This window comes from Alligator mississippiensis, chromosome 2, assembly GCF_030867095.1.
Source record: "Alligator mississippiensis isolate rAllMis1 chromosome 2, rAllMis1, whole genome shotgun sequence".
NCBI lineage: Eukaryota > Metazoa > Chordata > Crocodylia > Alligatoridae > Alligator > Alligator mississippiensis.
In genome coordinates this window covers 206,582,386-206,589,730 of record NC_081825.1, presented here as the reverse complement: position 1 = coordinate 206,589,730, position 7,345 = coordinate 206,582,386, and the positions used below count along the sequence as shown (strand labels likewise).

At 34.7% G+C, this 7,345-nt stretch overlaps 1 long non-coding RNA gene across 1 annotated transcript; it reads right to left on the bottom strand.

Annotated features, from left to right (window-relative positions):
- Positions 1–693: 693 nt before the first annotated feature.
- Positions 694–6,852, bottom strand: LOC132248714 (uncharacterized). The gene is made up of 3 exons (XR_009460060.1): positions 6,692–6,852; positions 2,533–2,658; positions 694–793 (listed from the first exon to the last, which is right to left on the bottom strand). It is a non-coding gene; the product is annotated as an uncharacterized LOC132248714 (long non-coding RNA).
- Between the last annotated feature and the right edge of the window lie 493 nt (positions 6,853–7,345).

Below are 7,345 nucleotides of genomic sequence, written 5' to 3'. Positions count from 1 at the left end.
CTGGTGTAGAGGGAGCTTGGGATCATAAGCTCAGGCTTTCTCTGCACTTGCAAGTAGAAAGGGCACAACTGGGATCTGATTCTGGAGCCCAGAAATCACATCTCCTGCCATGCACGTGGCATAGCAAAAGGCATGATTGTTGGGATCAAGGATAAGATCCCATAGCATCTTAAATCAGGGGGTACTTGGGAAGGTCCTAGGGGGTATGTGTGGGTGGGTGGGGATGGAGTGCCACCATCCACTACTCCATGCCATCACCTCCCAGGAGTAAGGCTGGGGTGGGGGGCAAGGGCAGCGGTACCCCACTGCGGGCCGCACAGGCGCCGGCTGGATGCAGGGGGGAGGGGGAAGGAAGCTCACATGTGGTGGCTGCTGCCACCACACACCACCCCATGCAGCCAGCCCCCTTCCACTCCTCATCCAGCTGTCCCCCCGCCGCCTGCCCCTCTGCTCCAAGTTCACCCACCAGGGGTACACTTATTAAAAAAGGTTGAAAACCCCTGTCTTAAATGAACATGTGCCACAGAGACATGTTTAACCATTGGACCCTTTGGTGGTATGATAACCCATGTGTCCATGCAAGAAAACATTCAAGACATTAACTTGCACAGAAAATAAGGTGAAAGTCAGGTACATTAAAAAACTGGGTAATAGCTAATAATGTGCTTTAAATAGGAATGTGCTGACCTTGTATTGTATAAAATGGCTATCCACATCCACCTTTTCCAAAGTCTGAAGTGTCTGGTGGTTTGTACATTGGAAGGTATCTGGAAATCCTGTATAAACTTTCCAACTAAGAATAAACAAAGTCATCAACATTTCTTTCATAACTTAAAAAATACTTTCTTTTCTATATCTTATACTTGAAATAAATTTTACATATAATTTGATATATTAAACTTGTCTTGACATCTTACTATATTTAGAAAAAAAAAAAGAGTAAAAACATATAAGCAATGCCTAAAAGGCCTTGCAATTTAAATGTAAATAAATTATACATAGGCTTAAGCCAAGATTGAACCTAAGAGATAATATTTGGACATTTTGGCCCAGACCTGAAGCCCAGCTTCAGCTTCACAGATGGCCCATCTACACAAGATGCTTTAATGCACAGTAGAGCTAATTACTTTGCAGTAAGTGCCCATGTCCACACGTGCAAAAGCTTACTGCACGGTAATTGGGTCTAATAGCGAGTAAATTTGCTACCTGCAAATTCAAGTAGCAAATTATTCAAGATTACTTACTGTACAGTAGCTCACGTGTAGACACCTGACTGGGAACAAATGTGCTCCTGGTAAGCCAGGTAACAGGGGGCAGGAGATTGCTCCCTGTCCCTAGGAGCTGCCTGCTGCAAGGGTGGGCTCTGCCACTGGAGCCCAGGGAGGGACTATGTCCCCCTGTCCCAGCAGCAGGGAGCTCCAAGCCCCCACTCCACGATCACAGGGCTAGGAAATCCTTATCTCCCAGCCCGAGCCCTGTGACTGGGGGGTTGGGGCTGGGAGATCCTTCTTTCCCAGCGCCAGCTCCATGGTTGTGGGGTAGCTGCTGGGAGATAAGGATCTCCCAGCCCTGGTCTCCCAACCAAGGAGCTGGCACTGGGAGATTAGGAAAATATATCCCTGATCCTGCAAACACATGTAGAAGTAACCCAGAACATTTGAATAATTTCATTAGGTGAATAGGGTTATTCACATACTTAATGTTACTTGTGTGCACAGTGGTTGTAGGATAAAAGATATAAATGGGAGATAAAGGGTATAGACAAAGATACCTTTTAACTACTTTAAAAGGAGATGGGGAGCTGGTACTCATGAGTGAGAATCAGCTGTTATTATCTGTCTGCAAGATACTTTAATAATAAAAGACAGTTTGACTAGACTGCTCTAACTTTGCCCCTAAAGAAAGTTACAGTGGTTTTCCTATACTTCTATCCCTACAGAATCATGCAGAGGAAACAGTTCCATTAACAGCGTATATATTGATATTTGATATTGATATAATCTTATGGCTGTCTATACCCAAAGTTATATAAGATATCAATAAATGTACTGGCAGCTTTTAAACAGCTACTGTTTTTTTCCAGGACAAACAAAATGGCAACTTTAATAGAAAAATATTTTAAAATGCTTTTTAGTAAAGGTATAAGTAAAAGGTATAACTTTTTATCTTAGATTTCAGTGAAGGTCCTTGAACTAAAAAAAATTACTGACCCAACCTTTCTGTACTGCTATTACCTTCTAACTTTTTCAGACAAAAGTGTATACAATATCCTTCTACTTATTTTAAATGTACTGCATAAAAGTTGAAAGCTAATATATATTACATTTAGTTCATTTTTATAACTACTAACATTTCATGAAGAGATAATGAAGAAGTACACGTGTTATGTTGTGGCTTGAAAAAATGGTATTTATTATCATATGGATAGGAATATTTGCTGACTAGCTTTTCAACATTTTAATCTTCATCTAACTTTCATTGTAAACTTGGTTTTATTTTTTGGATAATATTTACAAAGTAAAGTTAAAATACTTGTCAAATCCTGGCAGCAGATCAGCATTATGATCCAGAAGACTTTTATAAATAACCGTGATACCATCCTTTTCAGCTGCAGTCACTTTGTCAAAGGTCAAACTCAGAACACAGTTTAAGGGAGACCTGAAAAATGGAAATAACATCAAAGCTGACCTTTCTGAAACAAAAGCAAACAGCTGCAAAAATAATAATAAGATTATACATACAAAGACAGTGAACATAACAATAGAAATTCTGATGAATGGACTAAGAAAGAAAATATTAAAAAGTATACAGCATTTTGTATGTTGGCAACAAAATTAGTAACCTAGGAGCCACTCTATGTCCTCAGGCATCTTATCTTTATTAATCCATGGGATATGAACAGCAACCAAGTTGAATTACTCTTGCAGTATTAGCTCTTCTCCTAGGATTAATAACTACTTGGAGAAAAAGAGCTCAGAATTGTGACTAGTACTTAGTTATCATCTAAAGAGGATGGATTCAAACTGTAAGTTAGTGTACATCAATAAGTAAATAATATAAACGTAGTTTGATAGAAACCATAACAAATTACAGAGTATTTTGCCAAATTAATAAAAAAGTAAAATTAGCTAATTTAATTAGTTAATCCTTAAAGATGAGAGAGCCATTGATGACTGAGATCAGTAGATCACCTAGTATAATTATGTATACTTTTCTATCATCCATTAGAATTATCTAGGTCTAATATTGGTTCAAATAATTAAATTAAAAGCAAATTAAATATAAACATCATATACGCTAGTCTTATTAGTAAAGCTTCTTTTAAAAGACACACAAACCTAAAAAATTATTTCCATATGAATATTTGTGTGTGTAAGAATCATCTAGAGTCAGTATAACTGAAAGACATTAGAAAAAAAACATGCTTTTGTGTATGTATTCCCCCAGATAGTTCATTTTGTTCATTTGAAAACACTATGTATAGTCACTTCCATTGCTTTCACTGTATAGTTCTTCAGTTTTTCCTGTTGTCCATTGAATCTTTCATACATCAACACAGGAGAAAATTAAAAGAAATCCAGAAATCCTGGTTATGGGCTTTTGGTCTGTATGTTTGTTTAATCTAAGATTACTAAATGGGGCAGGTAAACTTCACTAAAATATAACTTTTAGTTCATTTAGGTAAAATTAGCCATCGGCAAGTTGCCAATGTCACTTTCAACAAAACATTCTTTAATGCGATAAAATATGATTCTAAACTAGAATCAAAATTCACTTTTACAAAAATGTATAGAAAAAAAACCATAAGCTATTTCACATTATCCTGAGGGAAGTAACAGTTTAAGAAAGAGCAAGACTGGTTTCAAAAATAAACCAATAAAAATATAAATAATCATTTATCATATAGTTTAGTATTATTTTTACAGACATTATAAATGCTATATGTCATTAATCTAAAGCTGGTAATTTGAACATGCTTAAAAGGTTAACAAGCAACACCCGTTTTATGATGCATTCACTTAAAACAATGGTTGTACATTATGTTCATTCTAAGAGTAACACTCCTGACAAGTTTTCAGGTTTGAGTGAAGCAGATTAACGGAGGAATTGTTTGTACAGAACTGTAATGTGTTATAATATACAGTAAAATGAAATGTCATCAATTAAATAATCACTTTTTTATCATAGTGTATGGACAATGAGTTCCTGTAAATATACCAGAGCTCACTCTTCCTGGCAGAGTAGAAAAAAAATTAATATTAAAAGGAAAAAGATAATTTTTGCCATTAGGAGAGAAATTGTAGATGATTGATGAATAAGCAGTAATCACAAGACTATACACTTCTATGTTGCTTAACATATTCAAAAATATGTGCTTTTAGTGCAAAAATATTACATAAAGCGTTTACATTATATTTTGTAATGTCTTACCATTTTTACTGCGTTGTAAATTTTGTGATTGCTATTAATCATTTAAAGGATGGTAGTGTCCAAACTCTCCAGTTAAAACAGATGCTAAAGAGAAGAGTATAATCTACTTCCTTGACAATAATTAATAATTAACGGAAACTGTGAACTATTTTAAATGGTTGTAAAATTATTCTTCAATTTTGGAAATGGTTTGTTTTGTTTCAAGATATAAACGTCATGAAAGCCATAATAAGAGTCATGTTCAAAATGTTAAACCAATAATACTTATCATTAAAACAGATTGAATAGTGTTGGATTATAGACAAATGACTATTCAGATATGGATTTCAGTGGATGTTTTGCCTGAAGAGGACTGCAGGATTTGTCTCACAGAGCTTTACTAGGTAGAAATACAAGATATACTTTGTATAATATTAGAAAATACCAATACTAAGTTTGTGTTCTATAATACCCTACATGAATATGGTTTTACCAGTTAAGGACTCAAAGCCAGATTTAAAAAAAAAATTAGAAGCCAAAAGATTCAGAGAGGTGCTAGTGAGATTCTCAAAAGCACCTAGTCATCTAAATCCCATTTATTTCAATGGGATTTAGGCATACAGGTGCTTTTGAATATTCTAATAAGTGCTTAAGAAACTTTTAAGAGCCCAAATGTATTTTAAAAAGTCTATCCTTAATGATCTTATTTTATTTTAAGCAATATATTTCACCTAATATTATTCGTTGAATTATTCTAGTTCTCTGTTTCTTCTACATTTTTACTTTGTTCCCTTCAAGATTTAAAGAAATCATTCTCTCAGCACACAATTGATCACATTTTTCTCCTTTAATCTGTTTCTAAGGAACTCTGGAGGTATGTAGCAAGCTACAGATTAATTGTTACCACTTTGGAAGTTATCATTGATTCCAGGAATGCAGCTGCATTCTAGTCACAATCTACTTAAATTGTTTAGAGCGTTGTCAACAGCAAAACTCACAATATCTTTAGCAAGTATTTGGTAAATTTTCTGGGCTAAAAATGTTAAGTATTTATTCATTTACAGCTTTTTGAAACACAGAATAGAAATAAGGCACTGGATAAAGCATACCGTACATTATCATCAAGTCAATATACCAACTATTCTTTACACTCTGAACTCACAATATGTTTAATGTATTAACATAATTGTCATCTTGCTGTCTCGGATTAGTTATAATCAAAATACTTTTTTGGTTCTTAATTTTTTTCCAGTATGATGAACAAATTAGATGTCCAACAACTGTATTGTACTACATACCTATATTTACCTATTTTTCAGCATTCTAATTCTGTATCATTCTTTAATTAAAAATTTAAAAATTGTTTGGTTCTTTTAAACAAGTAGTATCTAAAACCACACCAAATTAAATTATAGTTGGTAATAGTTAAACAACAAGTAAGCATCAAATTATATAAACTTAATTGGGAAAGTAAACTCAAATTGTTAATACAACACAGTGAGCTCAAGGTTCTTGACAACAAGTTTTAGACATGATCTCAGAAGTCAAGAAACATAATTTCACAATAATTCAAAAAAACCACAACAGGCTAGCATAGCAGTGAATATGTAGTACAGCCACTTTTTTTGTAGGAAATAAGATAATTTTATGCAGGAATTAAATCTAAAAACCTAAGCACCCCTCAAACATGATTAGGAAGTAATGCAACCTGGATACTACTTATTTAAAGAAAAAAACTTTGGTAGGCCACTCTTTAAAAGCTTTACCAATTTATTTCTCTACTGTCAATGGTGCTTAAGAGGTTAAGACTTTATTTGTGAAAACATAGAGAGATAGCAGGGAATCATGTTGTCTACAGCTTCATAAATCTTGCTTAAGATCCTTTTCAATTACCATCCATTTCTCCTTTAAAAAGAGACAAAAAATAGAGGAGTGGAAACAGGTCAGGGCAGTCTGTGACAATGACAGTGTGATGGGCTTGGACCCCCTGTGGTGTTTCCATCTGCTATCATTAAGGTGACTATTCAGACATGAAAAAATCCCTCTTGCTGTGCTGACAGGCAGACATCAAGAACTATGACAAGGCATTAAGACAGAAAGTCAGAGACAGAGATGTCATATTCTACAAACAATACTGCCTCAAACAAGACCTCTGAAATTTTATTGGAATTTAAAATAAAAATAAAAGAGGTTTTACCTGGAGGTTATCAAACTTCCTCTTCTGATAGTTTGACAACGAAAAGATTGCTGACAGTCACACGGATAAACATTTTGCTCCTACCTGTAATCTTTACCATAAGAAAACCAAACTTTTTGCTCATTCTTCAGTAAAAGTGGGTTTTTAATTTCTTGTCCTTTCTCATCAAAAAGCTGGGCAGGAATACAATTGAGGCCTGACGATTTGAAGTCGGCTGAATATTGAAGTCTTTGGTGAATCGTGTGCAATAACTGTCAATGAAAAAAACTTTAAAATGTGAACATCTGTAATAAACTGTTTGTACTCCGTAACAAACAAAGTCCAAACAAATGATAATTAAATTCACATGGAATGTTAAAAGAAGTGTGAAATGACTGCAATGTTTATCTCAGTGTAAAGTAACAAAATGAGCACAGGCTTTTAACCAGCAGGGGGTGCAACAGGATTATGATTGAGCTCTGACCCTTTGGCACAGAGACTGAAAGCAGATGTGACAGTTGTACAGAACAAGCATTTTTTAGCTTTTACATACTATATAAAAGCTCTTGTTATAAAGGTTATGGTTTTCCTGTCCACATTTGGAACTGCATTTTGCTATTGTTCTTACTGAACTTGTTCAAGTTTTACCGTACGTCTTTTTCACCCTCTTACCAAACCATAGGTGATCAATAACTGAACAATAATATCGCAAGCCTCATTTAACAATTTTTTGTACAGAGTCTGTTAACTTGCCCCAGC